The 20,005-nt window shown below is 47.3% G+C and overlaps 1 long non-coding RNA gene across 1 annotated transcript; it reads right to left on the minus strand.

Moving 5' to 3' along the window:
• Nucleotides 1-370: 370 nt before the first annotated feature.
• LOC107977380 lies at nt 371-12,965 on the minus strand. Its single transcript, XR_004772044.1, has 2 exons — nt 12,560-12,965; nt 371-6,407 (listed from the first exon to the last, which is right to left on the minus strand). It is a non-coding gene; the product is annotated as an uncharacterized LOC107977380 (long non-coding RNA).
• Nucleotides 12,966-20,005: the final 7,040 nt, after the last annotated feature.

A 20,005-nucleotide genomic window follows, 5' to 3' on the forward strand; every position in this document is an offset into this window, starting at 1 on the left:
GACACATCCAAGGTATCTTTACCAGCACCCTGCCCTAATCCCACTACACCAATCTCCTGGAATTGGCCTAGGATCTTCACCTCCATATATCTGAAGCCTCCAGTCTACCCCACAGTGGCCTCTTTCTTTTGTACCCCTCAGTCTCCCTAACAGTGTCTTCCGGACTTGAGCCTTTACATTTCTTACACCCTCAGGTTCCAGAACACTCTTTTCCTCACTCCCTCCAAGCCTTCTTGATTGTCACTCATCCCTCTGGTGTTAGCATCATTTGTTTGGGTTCACCTTCCGTGTCTGTTTGGTTTACATCAGAACCTGTGGCAGACTCAGTCTGTGGCTTCTTAGAGGTAGAGAAAGCCTCTCTTCCCTAGCATGGCATCTAATCAGATTTATTTACAGAACAGGAAATATCAATATGTGTTCAGTATCTAGAATTGATTCTTGACGGATCAAAGATTCAAACATAAAAAACCAAAAGACAAAGGAGAACATAAAATTCTTGGGGGTGGCATAGGGACACAGTTCACAGCAGATAAACAAAAGGCCAGCCATGGCACAAGTAGCTATGATCTTGAAGATATATGGAGGAAAAACTCCCCTGTGCTCTAGATAGGTGTTCAAGTTGGTCATTTTTAGAAGGCAAAAGTGGAAATTCTTTCAAGATGGCAAATGTTCAGGATACTTTTCTCCAGAAAGTCCACTTCTGGGTATGTGGTGTACAACAGAATTCTTACAAGTAAAGAGAACAACATGGCAAATGTAGTCTGTAGGCTTGTTTAGAATAACACAGTGACTGTAAACCACCTAAGTGCCTGCCTGTGGAAAACATTAAATAAACTGGAACCTCAGCAGGTATTTAAGAGACTATTGTTCATTTACTAGCATTCACATGGAGAGATGTCAAAAAACACTAATAAGTTGTGAGAAAATGTCAAGTTGAAGAACAGTATATGTAGAGCAATCCTAGTTTTATTAAGAAAGCAAGATAGTATCTATCATTCATTAAGATTGAAGCCAGCCTGGGATACATGAGATCTTACAGAGAGAGGTGAGAAGAAGTGGGGTAAGGAGAGAGAGAAAAAGAGGAGGAGGAGGGGAAGGAGGAGGAGAGAAAGAAGGAGAAGAAGAAGAAGAAGAAAGAAGAAGAAGAATAGAAAGAGGAAGAAAAAGAAGGAACTAAGAGCTAGATAGCAGGTAATAACATTTCCTATCATTTTCTCAATATTTGAGATGTTCCACAACTTGCTCCCCAAATTTTTTTAAAAGAAGGATTCACTCAAAGTAGCAAGATAAAACAAATAAAAATGCAATACAGACAGTAAAATAAACAATGTCAAGTCCACCCCCATGTCAGATGTGGTAGATAAGCATCTTGCAAGCCACTCAAGACATTTCATCACAGCGCTGTTGGCGATATGAAAATGGAATGTTTCCCATTCTCAGCTCTAGAATGCAACTCACATGGACAAAAGTCGAGATGACTGGCCATAGACGATCCCTGCTCAGAGGCTGCATAGCAGTGTGGCAAGCCTAGGGGGAGGGGCAGGTTTGGAAATGAGGCCAGGGCTCTGTACCTGAGCAGTGCAGGGCCATGGAGGCCTTGAGTCCTCTGAGTTTCTCTAGGCAGAGAGGCCACCAGACAAGGGAGAGGTACTAGTTACTGGGCAGGATAGGTCTCATCAAATGTCTTTGGATGGCCCATGGTCCTCCATGCCTGATCCTTTTGAAGCATCAAGAGCAACTCCCCAGTACAGACACAGATTCTTTGACCTGTCTGCCCCTGGGCAAGTAGGCTGAGGGAGAAGGTCTGTCCCTCTGGCACTCACCCTTTGTGCAAGCCCTTCCCTCCATAGCCAGGGCCTTCATGGGCTGCACCTGCACCCCTTCCCACCCTTCTGGCTTCCTTTCTCTTGAAAAAAAAAGTACTAACCTCAGTGCAGTTCTGACTCTGAGGTTTTGAAACCCTCTTCCTGTGAACTCTGATGTGGGTGATAAGAGGCAAAGGGAAGAGGCCTGTGGGTCTCACAGAGGGGCCTTTGTTTTGGGCACTGGAAGATTAGAGATGGGGCAGGTCTGGTGGGACTCTGAGGGTATTGAACCTCTGCATTTGAGACCCTAAGTTATCCATGGCAGGGTGTTGTTTTCTAGTAACCAGCTGCCCGGCTGCCTGGAATACCCATGAGGCTGTGAGCTCCTTATTTATGTATGTCCCAGTCTAGGCTGCAGGAGTGTAGGAACCTGAGAGGGACTAGGAGCTGCCAAGGATCCTTGGAGCTAAACCCATGCTGGTCCACATTGCTCTATCCAACTCACACATCTGCTGAGGGCCAGCCGTGGGTTTCTGGGTATCATGCTGTTCACTGAGGGACCAGGAAATCAAGCATCTTCCTTCTGCAGCTTCAGGCTTGGGCACACATGTGGAGAGAGGGCCTCTGGTCCCAGTCCTGAGGCATCTGAGCCAGGCTGCCATTCATACATGGTTGTTCCCTTGCTTAGAGCTTCTGTGTCTGGATCTGGCTTCTCAGTGGTCCAGATCTTGCTTTCATGTTGATGAAAAAGCTTGCAGTCAGCCCTATGCATTCCAGGGTCCATCTGGGGCCCCAAAGTTCATGAAACCATTTCAAATGTGGAAAGTGAACACATAAGGACACTCCCCATTCCTTTAACAGAGAAGGAAACCGAGGCCTGAGAAGGTGAGTGGGTGGTCCGGAGTCCTTAACTGAGCAAAAGGTAAGAGTGAGTCCCTCCTCCCCTTTTCTCCTCCTCATCTCCATTCTCCTCCTCCTTTTTCTGTAATAAACCACAAGTAAATTGTTTAAAATAATTTTGTATACATATAATTTTACCACTTATTGATGATAAAGGAAAATTGCATATTAATGAATAGTTGTATCTGCTTGTTTTTAATCTTGGCTTAATATTTGACCTCTTTACATTAATTATGTAGCTCAAAGTGGCAGATGGCTGTTTAAGGCCATTTTAGAATTTTTTGGGAAATCTGTCTTAATCCCAAGTGGGCTTCTGTGGGCTCCTACAACAGGGTCTGTGTGCACTGGTCTCCACAGTGCACTGGTTTAAAGCAGTGGTTCTAAACCTTCCTAATGCTGTGACCCTTTAATACAGTTCCTTTAATACAGTGTTATGATGACTCCAAACCATAACATTTTTCATTGCTATTTCAGAACTGTAATCTTGCCACTGTTATGAATCACAATGTAAATATTTTTGAAGATAGAGGTTTGCTGAAGAGGTCGAGACTCACAGGTTGAGAAACTCTGATCTAGAATGTGAAAAGAACATCACAAAAAGAAAAAGAATGTTTTTCCCCTCTGGTAGTGTTGGACAAACACTTTGCCACAATCTGCCTCCAACTTTGCTCTGCTCTGTTCCATAGAAGGCTGCCCCGAGGGGACTTCGTCAGCAGGTGCCTTGCTCTGTTCCGACCCACAGACTCTCAGCCTGTTGGAGACAGAAGGCAGGGCAAGGTCAGGACACAAAACACCTCCTTCAGGGTGCCACAGCCTGTACACCTAAGCAGAGCCACAGTCCTACCTGGTGCCCTATCCACTCAGTTCAAGCTCCCTGATGCTCTGATAACTTCCTGTGTGTGGTGAGGCCTGATGGGATGGGCTGCCGATCTTGGTCAAGGTCCTTACAATCTTTTGTATGTCCGCCAAGACCACTAACAATAGTCTCTTTATGAAATTCTCTTAAATGACCAATTTGCTCGTGCTGTCTGCTTCCTGCTAGGAACCTGCCTGATCCATATTAGCCAGCCAGCTCATTGGCAAAGACCTCTGGAGCTGTGAGTCATCATAGGCTGAAACTTGACCCATGGAGATCTTCTTCTAATGCCTGCCTTTTGCTCTGGCTCTGTTCATCAGCTCCTGATTCATCTCCCCACTTTGCCTCACACTTCCCTCCACCTGCCATTTCCCCACCACTAGATGTCTGGAGAATAAGAGCCCAGCTACACAGGCTCATGCTAACTACAGCCACCAGTGATACATGCAGAAGTGGTATTCAGTGAACCCTAATGTCTTTGAGCATCACTGCTTAGTCACGGAGGCCTTGGATCCTTGGAGCATGTGTCTTGGAAGCTAAAAAACTTAGAAGCAGGATGACCTCACATTGCAGGGGGAGTCCTTTTCTCTGGGGATCTTTGACCAGTAAAACTTATTCACCTACCTACTCACTTATACAGTATGTGGAAGGGCTGACTCCTTACCAGGCCCACCTTCCAAAGAACTGGGCTTCACTTACTCAGGGAGTCTGTCTCTTGCCCTGGGCCAAGGCTGGCTGTCCCACATGCTTCCATTTCATCCCATCCATTTGTACTTTATAACCTTCATCATATAAAGATCCTGTGTATTGTCCACACTCTTCATTGAGCTCTTTGCCATTGAGACACTGGTGTGTGTCTGTGTAGCGTACCATTGTTTCTCCTTGACTGGGCACACTGGTGATACTCAACAAACACTTGTTGGAAAGATGGTATTTCAGTCAATGATCATGTAGGCCACTACTTATTTGAGTGACTACTGAATAACAATGGCCAATTTGTCTGTCAAGCACATCAACATACGTAGTCTAGGGCAGACTCTGGTCCCTGCTGAGCCTCAAAGCAAGGGAGGGACTCTCACCAAAGTCTTTGAGCTTTAGGGTTCTCATCTAAAAGACAGATATCATACTTATATCTATGTTCTGTTTTCTCGTGATGAATGCTCAAACACAGGAACTTAGAACAACGTAAGTCTGTCTCACAGTTTCTATGGGCCAGGAGTCCAGACATGGTATAGTAGGATGCTCTTAGCTGGATGTAATCAAGGTGTTATCTGGCCAGGGGTGCATCTTAATCTGGAGGTTCAGGTGGAGATGGGCCTTCTCACAGGCTCAGGAGCATTCCTTATGGCTACAGAACTATGGCTAGTCTCCCTGCTGGCCAACAGCTGTTTCTAACTTGCAGAGGTTCATTGCTCTGCAAACCTTTCTTAGATTGCTGATGTGGACATCTTCGGAGTGGGTCTCTGGCACCTGGCTGTTAGCAACACTAGGGCTTTGATAATATAGTGATGGCAGTGACTATCCCACCTTTCCTTTATTCTATTGGCTATAAGTGATACATAGGTTCTGCTGCACTGATGGGCAGTGGTCACAGGAAGGCAAGATAATGAAAACCATCTTAAGTCTGTCCCTTAGATAGACTTTTGACCTTTGTTTCATATGGCTCTTAAGGGGCCGAGGTATGAGGTGGAAGAATGTCCTTGCACCCAGCATTCAGTAAAGACTCCAGAAATGACAGAGGCAATGAGGAGTAACTGTCTTTTCTTCACCCTATTTTGAAATGCTGGATGAGAGATGGTCCTCAGGCCCCACTATGCCTGGTCACTTCCATCAGCCTACTTCTGTCATTTCTACTACTTTTCTGGATGTTGGGGTCAGTGGGATTTGTCATGTGGCATTGACCAGGGAGGTCAATAGACATTCTTGCTATTGTAACTGTTTAGAAGATAAGGCTAGTGGTGTCTTGATAATTTTCCCAGCCTCTCTGTTGACCTTCTCATGGGGAGGAAGCTGGTATAGTTCAGATAGTTCATGGGTGTTGAACTATAATGCTTACCAGGTGGTTTAATTAAGTCCAGAACTGCATCGGCAGGGGACCTGAGGGGATTGGAAGGCAGTGGGGTTGGGTAGGTAGTCATGGGCTGAGAGGAAAGGATAACTTAGATGACAAAGCTGGGAGCAGGGGAAAGTCTTGACAGGTCCCAGTGTCTAAGACCTACCATGGGGAGCTCCAGAGCCTTGGTGACCATGTTTACCTTCATACCTCCCCTCCATAATTTTTCTTGCCCAGCTCTTTCTTCATCCCTTCCAAGTAGTTTCCCCATAGACTCTGCTGAAGAGGGAAGAACATTATCAGAGATGTGGACTGTCTGGGTTGGGAAGGAACGTGGACTTGGAGCAAAGTTGTCTTCAGGTTGCAAGTGGAAGTCATTCATGTCTTTGAGATTTCATGTCTGCCATCTTTTTCCAGTCTTTGAGGTGGCTAAACTGAAGCCTGAGTGAGGAAATGCGCCTTCCTCTGTCATACAGCTTTGGGATGGATGGTGAGTTAGGATGCTGCTGGCCTAGGAGCTCCTTTCTCCAGGGGCCCTCTGCCTGTCTGTGAGTTCACTGGTGTTGGCAGGACAGGTCTGCCCTGGCTGTAGTCCAGCCCTTCATACCAAGTACTCTGACTCCTGACCCTGGGTTTCTTCTTAGGAAGAAGTCCTTCATCTTCTCAAAAGTACCGCAGCTGCCTGTTCACCCTGTGCTCTCCATGTGTCCAGCATCAATAGGAGTGGCCGCAAGGATTCTCTCCCAGCAGGGACAGAAGCAGTTTGAGGATTGCATGCCTGGGCAGCTGAGGGCTTCAGAAAATAAGACAGAGGATAAGTCTTGTCATTTCTGGGCAAGGTCACAGTCCTGTGAGACACCTCGAGGAGCAGAGGACCCCTTAGCTGCAGGAAGGACTGCTGGGGTTACATGGAGCTGAGGCTGTGGCTCCTTGTGCAGAGGAGGGAGCAGGCCAGACTTGGGGCTCTGAGGTGGAAAAGTGGAGGGCAAAGGTTCCAGTGCAGCAGCCCCGAGGGAGGAATACAAACATGCAGCAGCCCCGAGGGAGGAGTACAGACATGCAGCAGCCCCGAGGGACGCAGGAATGCAAACAAATAAACATGCAGACATGGGAAGCACTGCAAATCCTTTGGTGGGGGGAGGTTTTGTCACCCCTGCAAAAGTTAGTGATCAACTCCTGGAAAGTCTGTCCTCAGGGCTGGGAAATAGGGGAACTAGGTGCCTGTATTTCTTCTGCAGCCAGAGGAGGGATGGGGAGAATGTCCAGAGGTGGCCATGCTGAGAGATAGGGCTGTGTGTCTCTGCAGGGCTGAGAAGCAGCCTGGGTCTGGTGAAGGCTATACTAAGACATTGTGAGCTAAGGGGACACTTGCTCTAAGAGCTCAGATGGGCTGGCATTCCCCTGAAGTTCAGCCTGAACTTCGAGAAAACACTCTAAAAATGGTCAGTGACCCAGGGGAAAAACATCTTACAGCCTGTTCCGATTCCTTTTGTAAGTGAGAACCTTGTGGCCTCCTCAGGGATAGGATTTAGAAAAAAAAAAAGAGAGAGAGAGAGTATCAGAGTATCACACACACACACACACACACACACACACACACACACACACACCTTACCTCCTCTCTTCTACCACAGCATACAGGCTGCAGACCCCTGATCTCTTTGGGACTAGGCCTTAGAAATCACACGAAGCCCCACCCGCCTACGCACAGCCCCTTTTGGACACATCCATCACATACTGCACTCGGCATCACACAGCCTCTTGGAACACATGTAACCACAGACAAGTATTCATGGACTGTAGCATAGAGTCTCACAAATCACACAGTGAGATGCAACCATGTACAACCAACATTTCTTCTGGGTGTAATCAGACCCAGCTGCACACAATTACACAGCGGTTCTGAGTCACACATGGACTGGCCCCGCAGTGCCCGACCACAATCACATTCAGCTACACTTGCCAGCACACCCAGTCACAGGCCATCAAACTAGACCATCACAGCCGGGGATCATAGGTAATGGTAAGGTCAGCTGTGAAGTGGGCTTTAATCCAGCATTGGGCGCAGAGGCTGGAGGGACCCAGTGCTTTGAGTGGAAGGCAGTGAGGACCTGGTTCAGTTGGGGATGGAGGATAAGTCCACTGTGGCCTCCAGAAAGTCTACTTCCTGACCACCCCCTTCAAAGGAGAGAAACAGGAAAGTGCCCCTTTCTCCTGACTGCAGCCTCCTGCATCACCTGCCCCTCCCCTCTGGCCCCTGCTGGCCTGCTGCAGGAAGCTGGGATCAACCAGATTGCAGATTGCGTGAGTCAGCAGGAATGGGGGCAGGAATGCCAGGCAGTGGGTGCCCACAGGGCCTGTCATTGATGGAGTTTCTGAGGGTGGGAGCGATGTTCACTGGAGGTTACCCATCCGGGGGCAAGAGAGAGACACAGTAGTGACCTGTTTTTCAGCCAACTTGCAGTCTCAAGGCATTTGCTCTTGGCAAACTCTTAGGAAGCAGATGGGAGGGGCTGTCTACATAGTCCCCAAGTACACAGGAAAAGAGCAGTCCTGTTTCCCAGACCGTGACACATGCATTCATGGAGCTCTTGTGGAGCACCTACCACACCAAGTGTCATGCCTATACCTTCTGGTGGTTCTAGAACATGTAGAAACAGGTACATGCACTCTATTGCCATGCTGGAGCAGCTAGGGCCAGCCTCCACATCCAGCCCCTGCTGTGCCATCCGGTTATTGTCCTTAAAGCTACACCCACTTCTCTAGAGTCCAGAACTGCTTTTTCAGATCTGACAGAGATGTTAACTTTGACATCTGAGGGTAATGTGTTTAAAATGATGACCTCCTGTTTCTGCAGCAGGGCAGATTTGCCTGCTGTCTCAGGGTCATGACTGACTTCCGTTATCACTGGGCCAGATGTGGGGGTCCTTTCCTGGTTTCAGAGTAGTTGCTCAAAAATCCTTGTGAAAGGAACACAATGTGTGCTAATGAAGCCACCTGTCAGGTGGGAAAAATAATGCTTCCTCGTGTCTGGTCCTTTGGTTGGACTCCCTCACATCCCTGTCAGGATTCTTCCTGAAACAAAGTGGCTTTTTCCACCACACTGCTTCTTGCTGCAGGGCTCAGTCTGTCTCTTTTTCTGGGGTATCAACATCTGTAGTTGGAAGCTTTTCTCTGTCTTCCCCAGCCCCATTGGACCCGTTTTTTTCTCCCACCCGCCGCTCTCCACAGCTGCTTATTAAATAACCATTCTGAGGCTTAATATTAATTATAATTGTTTAGCCAATGGCTCAGACACATTACTAGTTGTCTCAATTAAATTAACCCATTTAGTTTATATTTTACCACGATGCTCATGGCTTATTACCTCACATCTTGCTTTTCCAGCGGCTACATGGCGTCTATCTGATTCCGCCTTCTTTCTCTCTCTATGTCTGTTTGGATTTCCCACCTAGCTATATTCTGCTTGGCCATTGGTCAAATCAGCTTTATTTATTAACCAATAAAAACAATACATATTTACAGCATACTCAAGGACATCCCACATCAAACATCAGAAGGCTGCATCCTGCTCCCACTGAGCTCCCTTTCCTGGATGTCTCTGAACTTAAAGAGACACACCAGCTTTCCTTTTAATCCCTCTTGTTGCTTCCAGGAAAGAAGATGTCTGTGGGAAAGCTTTGAGGTTCTTCAATTCACAAAGTTCTTCTGTCCTACACACTGGTCAGTCATCTCGGCCTCTAACTATAATACAGCAACTCAGATAGAGAAGGCGTTTAAATTTGAAAACTCACAGAAAATATGAATGAAAACAGGGGACATTATGTACATTATTATTATCATTATTTTTATTGTTGTTGTTTTTTTGAGACAGGGTTTCTTTGTAGAGACTTGGCTACCGTGGAATTCACTTTGTAGACTAGGTTGGTCTCAAACTCAGAGATTCGCCTGCCTCTGCCTCCCGAGTGCTGGGATTATCAGTATACACCACCACCACCTGGCTCATATTATTTTTTATTTTAGAGCAGGAAAGACAAGACCTTTCTAAGCAGAAACCCATGGAAATCTGGCATATTTAAATACATGAAATTAGCTCAGTTTAGGCAATAAAAGCTCTCTCTCTACAAAATTAAAAGGACAAACTGGGAGAGACGTCTGTGATAGATGAAACAAAGGGCTTGTATCCATGAGCTTTCACAAGTCAACAAGAAAAGGAAAAGATAAACAAACTCATAGAGAACAAAGGGCGGAGCAAGTGACTTGGAGATCTATGGCTGGCTGATGAGTACGTGAAGAGATACCAGGCCCTGTACTCTCAAAAAGCCTGGTCAGACCTTTGAGGGCAGTAAATATGAAGAAGATAAGGAATATTTACAAGACAGGAGAGAATAGACATTCCCAGGAATTACAAATAGCAGTATCTCTTACGAATTGGAAATGTGTGAGCCCTTTGATCCAATGACCTCTATGGGTAGGAATTTATTCTAGAATAAAGGTACACTATCATATTTTGATTTTCATAGTTTTGGGGAGGCAGTGTACATGGGTTGAGTTTGGGCTCTGTCTACCCCTATAGCACCTGGGGCAAGGAGTTTCATGGTCCAGGGCTTCTCCTTGGTTCTCCTTGAGTCCATATACCTTTCCACCCCACATAGGTCTCTACCTACCCTGTCCCCACAAGCCAAGTTTCCTTGGAAAATTCCACTAACTTTGGAAAAGCCATCTACTCCTCAACTATAGATTGGGCTTGACATGAGCCCAGTCACTCAGGACTTTCTGCCCTCCTTGGCACATGAACTAAACCTGTGCGTTTATGACACATCTCAGGAGCTCAGTGGAAGTCCCAGGTCAGACTTTTTCTTTTTTTCCTATAGTGTGGCTAGATGAATGACTCTCACTACTTTAGCTATTTTTAATACAAGAATGAAGTCTGAGCCAAGAGAATCTTTGGATCAAACTACACTCAAATTCCATGCAGTCCCTGGGCTTTTCTGATGCAGGAGGTAATGCATGCTCTCTGATATCTGAACTGGCTTGGGAGAAATGTTTGTGCTTGCCATGGAAGCTTCTCTGAAAACATACAATCCCTCCCTCTGGCAGACAATTGGGTTCCTTGTCTCTAGAAAGCTCAGCCACAGAGAGCAGCGTTCTGTTAGTTCTAAGGAGCTAGGGAAGCCCAGACTTCCTCCACTCAGGGCTTAGTTGCTTTGGAATAGGTTTGGGATGGTGTGCAGAGGAGACGAAAGAATGCCTCATCTCTTCAAGCCTCCTATAGTAATGTGAACAAACCAGATAGAACTACGTTATCTCACTACAGTAGTTTCATTGAACCCCATCAATAGAGTAATCGCTTGTGGTCTTACCATGTGGAAGAGTCTCTGGAGCCTTAAAAAGATGAAGACTGGGCATGGGGGTGCACATCTGCAATCCTAGCACTCCCAGCACCCCAAAGACAGAGGCAGAATTACTGTAAGGTTGAGGCTAGTCTATTTGACATAGAGCAAGTTTCCAGACAACTTGGGATTCATAGCAAGATCTGTCTTAAAATATAAAATAAACCAGAAAGATGGAGAAAATGTCCTTACATCTGACAAGAAAACTAGCCCCAAATGACCTCAGTTATCACTAAGGCTGGATGCTTGACTGCAGAGCAGAAAGGAATTTTAGAATCAGCCAGATGAAGCACAGTTGGGGGTTATTAAAGGGATTTAAAACCTTAATAGAGAGAGAGGCATCCAGGGGGGAAAATTACACCCAAGTACACTAATTTCTTAGGGTTGACCTCATTGTCTCCACCATAGCCATATGCTGGGTTTTGGTGAGTTTTGAAGTAATGATCTCCAAGGGTTGCTAAGCAATTGAACTGAGACCTCAGGGTGGTTCCTAGCACTCACTAGTCAGGATTACTGCTGATAAGGTTAAAGCTTAGATCATAGGACTGTGTAGAGTTAGGATGTTTTTACTATAAACAATTGAGTCTCCTGTGAGATTCCTAGAAAGCATCCATGAGGAGTAAGGCCACACTGAAGGCCATTAGTCTTAAGCATGGTTTATTGCTATTTTAACATTATTATTTGAAAACAACAACACAACTCCATATAAAAGAAACATTGACTCTATGGAGGCAGTCTTCACAGCAAATGCTAATTTTCTGGAAATTTTTACTTTCAGCTATCCAGAGACTTCAACAGTGAGAGCCTCCATTCCTTGCCCAGATCCCTATCTATCCACTTCTATTTTTTAAAAACTGATTCTGGGGCTGCAGAGATGTGCAGTGGGTAAAGTACTGAGGCCCTGGGTTCACATCCCCAGCGTCCATGTTAAAAAATAAAAGTAAGTAAAAACAAACAAAATACAGGCACGAGGCAGAGACAGGAGGGTTCTGAGTCTCACTGGCCAGCTAGTTCCACCACAATGTTAAGCTCCAGGTTCAGTGAGAGAAATTGTCTCTAAAAATAAAGTAGAGAAACAATGGAGGAAGAGATCTTGATGTGAACCTCTGGCTTCCTTAAGCATATAGGCACACACACAAAGACACACATAGGCACACACATTCACACACACACAGGCACATACATTCACACACACACACACACACACACACACACACACACACACACACACGAATTCATACACATAAGACACACACATTCATGTACACAGGCACACCCATTCATACACACAGACACATTCACACACACAGGCAAACATTCACTCACACATGAACACACAAGACTGATTCTATATCAATAGAATAAGATTTGAAGGAAGTTTTCTTTATACACAGTATTTTTATAGCCCTGGAGAATTCTGAAGGATTTATATTTTACACCCTCATTTATTTGCTGGTTTAAATTTATTTAATAATTTTTTATTATTCTTATTTATTTTATGTGTTTGTGTATGCATGGAGGCTAGGAACAACTTGTGAGGGTGAGTTCTTACCTTCTACCATGTGAGTCCTGGGGAATCAAACTCGGGTAATCAGGCTTATTTGAGTGTTATCACCTGATGAGCCATCTTCATGGTCCTTAAGATACAATTTTAAGAAAAGTTATTACAGTCCTGGACCCTAGTCTGCAGCATCTTTTTGTGGAGGTAACTAGAGGTCTTGAGGGAGCTCCTAGTGGTTGAATAAGCACACCCCAGCTTCTCAGAATGCACAGGCCCCAGTTGTTTGGAGGTCCACGAAAGATGACTCTAGGATGGGTGCTGTTCACAGTGGGGTTGTCCCAATCATGGTGAACTGATTTAACATGCCAGGCAGCTCAGTGATGATCCACTGGTCAACTTGCTTAGAAGAAAACAGTGCCTGTGGGGTAGAGAAATGACTCAGCATTTAAGAGCATTTACTGTTCTTACAGAGAACCCAGGTTTGATTCCTAGCACCCACATGGTGGCTCACAACCACGTATAACTCCAGTTCCAAGAGGTCTGAGGTCCTTTTCTGATCTCTGCATATAGCAGGCATGCTTATGGTGCACCTTGCATACTTTCTAGAAAATACATTGTTGTGTAGCAGTTCCTTCTAGAATGAAACATTCTATCTGGCAGGGGGGCTAGCACCTTAAGATACAAGGTAAACAACTGAAATATCTTCAGGAAGTCCCTAAAACTGACCAGATTCACAAGCCCCTTCCTTCCCAAGAGTAACCAATAAAGATTCTTCAGCATCACTTTCAGACAAATTAGGCTGCAAAAAGACAGACACATTTAGCTACCTAAAAGAGGCAGACCAGGCAAGCAGCCTAAAAAGAAGGAGAAACCATCTTAGCTGCTTGGAAGAGGCATAGTCCAGCTGAGCTATCTGGAAATGACACCTCCAACTGGTTGAGCTGCCTGTAGGCTATGCTGTGTGCTCCAAATTTACAGCTTCTGTGAGCTATCACCTGTGCTGGTGTGGTGATGGAACTGTCTTTGAGTCATTTCTGCTCCTGTAAGTAACCCCTTTCCCACATTACTGTAAATAACCCCAACAAAACTCACTGGCTCACCATGTTGGCCTTTAGTGGTGTCTGTACTTGGGTCTTGAAAGACCCGCTCGGACCCTGCCCCTCTGTCTTCCCCGCCTGTGCCGGTGCTGGGTGTTCTCTCTGGAGCAGGCGGGAGGAGCAGCTGACCGAGGGCAGCGCGGCGGGGACTGAGCAGGGCAGGGCCAGGGTTCAGCCAGGGGCTGGAGAGTGCAGCGCGGGCGGCGCCTGGAAGGGGAACTTGAGCTGGGAGAGCAGCGGTGCTGCTTGTCCAGGAGCTGCGAGCGGGGAGCCGCCTCCAAGGCCAAGGACACGGGGGCCGCGGAGCTGCCGGGGCCTCCCAAGCCTTCACCCCGGCAGGGCTCGCGCCCCCGGCCCGCCCCGCCTGGCACCGCGCCTCGGGGCTGGGGCCGAGCAACGAGCACCAGGTGGGCCGGCCCGAGGGCGAGCACCAGGTGCATTGGCCCGAGGGCGAGAGCACCAGTTAGGCCGGCCTGGGGCCCCGCCCCCACACCCCCACCTGATGAGAAACACTCCGTCCCAAGGTCTCCGCCCCCAAGGTCAGCCATCTGGACGCGGAGGGGGGAATTGAGTCTGTTGTACCAAACACCAGACCTTGAGAATATGCTGGTCTGGAATGGCTCTGTGTCTCAATTGAACCATCCAATAGAAATGATTCTGTATTTCGCCTTATTTGAAAGACTCTGTATTTCACCTCATTTGAATAACTCTGTACTGCGCCTCATTTGAATAACCCTGTATAGCGCCTCATTTACATTGACCAATGGGAATAGCTCTGTACAATGCCTCATTAGAATTATCCAATAGAATCCCTGCTCCTAGCTTGCGCCTTTTTCCCTATATAAGGACCCCTTTCCCTTGGCTCGGCGCGCTTAGCCACACAGAAGCTAAGTCGCCCCGGGTACCCGCGTCTCTAATAAAGCCTCTTGCTTTTGCATCCAAGTTCGTGGTCTCGCTGATTCCTGGGTGCGGGTCTCCTTCTACGAAAGTACCTCTTCGGGGGTCTTTCAGTCTGTTGTGGTAGGCTGGGGAGTAGTCGTGTGGGTTGCAACTCTGCAAGAAAAGTCTACCACACAACACACATACATAAAATAAAAATAAGTCTTATGAAGAAAAAGAGGAGGAAGAAGACAGCGGCAATGAAGACAGTGGCTAGGGCACAATGCTGAATAATGATCCCCAAAGACATGGCCTCCCCATCTCTTGGCATCCATGTAGCAAATGTAACTAAGTTAAAGATCTGTGATGGGTGGAAATGTTTGAATTTTCCCCACAGTAGGACTGTAAGAGGAAGGCATCTGACACAGAAGAGATGAAGTGACACAAAGGATGCCAGCAGCTAGTAGAAACCTAACATAGGCATCAGTGCATTGTCCCCTGCTTACCTGTAGGCAGCTTAATCTCAGTGTGTACTTATGCCCTTTAGACAGCATGCCTGCAAAAGCACATGCAGTAACACACAGCTTTAATCCCCAACACTTGGAAGGTAGAGGCTGTAAGAACAAAACACCTGGATGACCCTAACCCCGCCCCCTAACAAGCGGGTACTCACTCACCCGCCATGCCTTTCGACCTTTGCCCTACTGCGCATATGCAACCTTCCCTTTAAAAGGTCCTGCCCCACACCCCTCGCTCTCTTTCTCTCAGCTCCCCTAGGGTTGGCTGACTGCCCATCCCCCCTTCCCCCCCTCTCTGATAAATAAACTCCACGTGGATTGCTTATCCGTTGTTCCTTTCTATATTAGCAGCTGCAGCTTAAACAAAAGAACAACATTTGGCGCCCTGGACGTGGGAAGGCTCTGCCCTTGATACCCCCTCCACATCCCGCTGGCGGGTACGTGTTGGGTCAAGGGCATCCTTATCACGCGGATAAACAATCCACATTCCAGATCACCGGTTTGCTGGAATTCTGCATACAACACCGGACCCAATTCGGTAAGGCTACCCCTTTCAGTCAGCGTAAAGTCTCCCTGAACCCGAGGGACTGACCGTTGATCGTCCGGCACCCCTCTGGTGTTCTTGGAGGCGGGGGAGCACCCGACCACGACCTTCACGGTTACGGTCGACCCCCTTCGCCAACAATCCCTCTTGGCTTACTTCCTAAGGGTGGTCCCATCAGTAGCTACTTGCTCCCTTGGCGGTTAGTCGCTGCGCTGCGGGACTGTGGGATTTTCTGTTTTCTTTTTCTTCTTCGGGACAGCTGAGTCCCTGTTCAGACCCAGGGTCTATCGGGCTAAGGCCCCTCGGTACCCCCCCGGGCTGACGAGCATCCGGAGAGGGGCTTTTACCGGTTTTTAACTTTTTCACCCATGGGGAATAAGCCAACTAAGGAAATAAGCCCATCCACACCACTGGGATGTCTTTTAGAAAACTTAAAACCCTTCAACCTAATGCCGTTAATTAAGGCATCTAGACTCACATATCTCAGTACTAAAAAATGGCCTAGGTATTCCTTAGAGAACCAGTCTCACTGGCCCCCAAACGGGACATTAGACCCCGAGGTTTTGCGGGATTTATCTAACTTCTGTCAGCAAACCGGAAAATGGAAGGAGTTACCTTATGTACAGGCTTTTTTCTATCTATCTGCTAAACACTCTCTCTCTCCCTCCTCATCCCCAATTCTTCTGGCTATGGAATCTAAGCCTGAATTAAATCTTATAGACTTGGATCCAGCTGATGAACCTCCACCAGTTCGCCTTCACCCTTCAGCTGCGCCTTCTAAAGCCTCTACTAAGATCCTTGAACCTTCTCTCTCTTCTGTTTCAACCGTCCCCGCTCCGGCTTCCTCTGACTCAGCTGCTTCTAAACAACCACTCTTGGCTCCTACCTTCACCCCACCTATTACCCGTTCTAGGACCGGATCCAGGGCTACTAAAGCTGATCCGGCCACCATCCTCCCCTTGCGTGAGGTAGCTGGTGTGGACGGCGTGGTTAGAGTTCACGTTCCCTTCCCACTATCAGAGCTCTCTCAGATTCAGCACAGATTAGGATCTTATACTTCTAACCCCACTGCCTTTATAAAGGAATTTCAGTATATTGCACAGTCTTATAGCCTTACTTTTCATGATGTCTTCATGATTTTAAGTAATAACTTACTACATGAGGAGCGCGAGCGAGTTTGGAATTATGCGAGGGCATGTGCAGATGAGATACATCAGACTCAGCCAACTCACCCTACTGGGAATGATGCTGTTCCGGAGAAGGAACCCCACTGGGATTATAACACCCCGGGTGGTATCCTGGCTAGAGACCAATTCGTAACCTGTTTAATGTCTGGTCTCTGTAAGGCTGCCCTAAAGCCCATAAATTATGATAAGCTCCTAGATATAGTTCAGGACAAATCAGAGAATCCTTCCCAATTCCTACAGCGTCTTAAACAGGCCTTTTTACAGTATACTAACTTAGACCCTGAGACGCTAGAGGGAAGACAACTTCTCATGACATACTTTTTCGCTCAGAGTTGCCCCGACATTAGGGCTAAACTTAAAAATTTGGAGAAAGGACCCCTAACTCCACAGGATGAGGTCCTAAGAGTGGCATTTAAGGTGTACCATGGGAGAGATGGCCAGACCCTTAAGAACAGATACCAGATGCTAGCTGAAGCCGTCCGACCGGTCTCAGCATCCGCCCGGGATCCCTTGCCCTCCAGGGCCAGAGTACCGCAGTGTCCATGCTTCAAGTGTGGTCAAAAAGGGCACTGGGCCCGGGGTTGCCCGAACCCCCACGCACCACGAAAGCCATGTCCTAGATGCCAGGAAGTAGGCCATTGGTCAGTGGACTGTCCCCGTGTCCCAGGTGACAAGAGGACATCAAACACAGGCGGCCTTCCAGTCGATCTCTTAGCTCTGGCTATAGATGAGGACTATGAATGACGGGACCCTGGCTCCCTTGACCCGACCACCATCATCTCTGAAAGGGAGCCCCGGGTGGACATTAAAGTATCAGGGCGGTCTATCTCTTTCCTTTTGGACACCGGTGCCACATACTCAGTCCTAAAGGAGTTTTGGGGACCTACCTCTCCTTCTCGTCTTCCTATTGTCGGGGTAGGAGGACAGCCTTACTTACCTCAGCAGACTCCACCGCTTAGCTGTATTTTTAGGGGGATTCCCCTTACTCATTCGTTTTTGGTTATACCGACTTGTCCGGTACCTTTACTAGGGAGGGACCTCCTAGCTAAAGTGGGAGCGTCTATTTCCTTTGCTCCCCACATTCGCCTAACTCCAGACTCGCCTGCTGCTCCCCTCCTCCTCCTTCTAGCTACTCAACCTACGGGGTCCAATACGTCATTTCCTTTACCAGCCTCTCAGGTAGACCCCAAGGTCTGGGACACCCAGAACCCTTCTGTGGCTAGACACCATCCCCCCATTGTCATTCAGTTACAGGATCCCTCTAAGTACGTTGCTCAAGTTCAGTACCCACTCCCACTCCAAAGCCTTAAGGGACTTAAACCTATTATCTCTGACCTCCTAAGGAAAAAGCTACTTCGTCCTACCTCCTCCCCCTTTAACACCCCTATACTGGCAGTAAAAAAACCTAATGGGACTTTTCGTCTGGTTCAGGACCTCCGGCTAATTAACTCTGCGGTCGTGCCCCTGCATCCTGTGGTTCCTAACCCTTATACACTCCTCTCTACTATCCCCCCGGGGACATCTCACTTCTCAGTTTTAGACCTTAAGGATGCCTTTTTCTCTATACCCCTCCACACCCGGTCTCAAAATATCTTTGCTTTCACCTGGACTGATCCAGATACTCATGTCTCCACTCAGCTCACCTGGACTGTCCTACCTCAGGGTTTCCGGGACAGCCCACACCTTTTTGGTCAGGCCCTGGCTTCTGACCTGCTCTCTCTGTCTTTCCCTAAATCCAAGTTCATACAGTATGTAGATGATATTTTACTTTGTAGCCCCTCCTTGGAAGTTAGCCGGACTGACACTTCCACCCTCCTAAATTTCCTGTCTAGCAGGGGTTACAGAGTCTCACCTTCTAAGGTTCAATTGTCTACCACTCAGGTTACCTATTTGGGACTAACCATTACCCCAACCCACAAAGCTATTACTGTAGACAGGAAAAACTTAATCGGGTCTCTTGCAGTTCCTTCTACTAAAGAGGAGATTTTATCATTTCTGGGAATAGCTGGCTTCTTACGTACCTGGATCCCCTCTTACTCCCTCCTTGCCTGCCCCCTTTATGAGGCAGCTCTCGGACCTCCCCATGAACCCCTCCTTAACCCTGTTACTAAGCCCTTTCAGAGACTTAAACAGGCTCTCCTAAAAGCCCCTGCTCTTCATCTACCAGATTTAACTCGTCCTTTCTCCCTCTATGTAACAGAAAAAGAAGGATTTGCCCTTGGAGTTCTAGGTCACCAGCTAGGACCTTCCTTTGCACCTGTAGCTTATCTGTCGAAGAAGCTAGACCTAACCACCCAAGGATGGGCATCCTGCATACGTGCTTTAGCAGCTGCTGAGCTTCTTATCCGTGAGTCAAAGAAACTAACCTTTGGGTCACCCATCACTGTCTTCTCTCATCACAACCTGTCCCATCTCCTAACCTACAGAGGCTTACAAACTCTACCTCCTTCCCGAGTTCTTTCCCTCCAGGTGACATTAATAGAAGATGCCACACTTACTTTCCAATCTTGCCCACCCCTTAATATCTCAAATCTTCTACCTCAACCTAATGCTAACTATTCTCCAACTCATTCCTGCATTGAAACCTTAGAGGAACTATTGCCCCACCCTTCACACATACAGGAGGGCACACTACCTCAGGCCACCTATACCTGGTACACAGATGGCAGCTCCTTTTTACATGAGGGGACCCGTAAAGTGGGCTATGGCATAGTGTCAGACACCAGGGTAATAGAAGCACGGGCACTTCCTGCCCACACTACTAACCAACAGGCTGAATTAATAGCCCTCACCCGTGCCTTTCAATTGGCACAGGGACATTCTCTAAATGTTTACACAGACTCTAAATATGCTTTTCATATCCTCCTGTCCCACGCAGCTATTTGGAAGGAACGTGGGCTACTTACTACAAGAGGAGGATCCATAACTAACTCAGATTATATTATGGCTATGCTAAGGGCCTCTCACCTCCCCAAAGCTATAGGAATTATTCACTGTCGGTCACACCAGACTGACAGCTCCGTTATCTCTAGGGGCAATAATCGGGCTGATAGAGCAGCTAGGGCTGCAGCCCTCCGAGGCCCAGATCTACCTCACTCACCACAGGGAGTTCATACACTACAACCCACATCCTCACAGACACCTCCTAACATGAGACAAATTCTGTCCTACTTACACCAGCTCTTCCACCCTAACAGTAAGGCTCTTTCTCTGTTTGTCAAGGCTCACCTCAAACCTACTTCTGAGGACTTAAATTTCTTAAAAACCATCAC

This window comes from Cricetulus griseus (genome assembly GCF_003668045.3).
Source record: "Cricetulus griseus strain 17A/GY chromosome 1 unlocalized genomic scaffold, alternate assembly CriGri-PICRH-1.0 chr1_0, whole genome shotgun sequence".
NCBI lineage: Eukaryota > Metazoa > Chordata > Mammalia > Rodentia > Cricetidae > Cricetulus > Cricetulus griseus.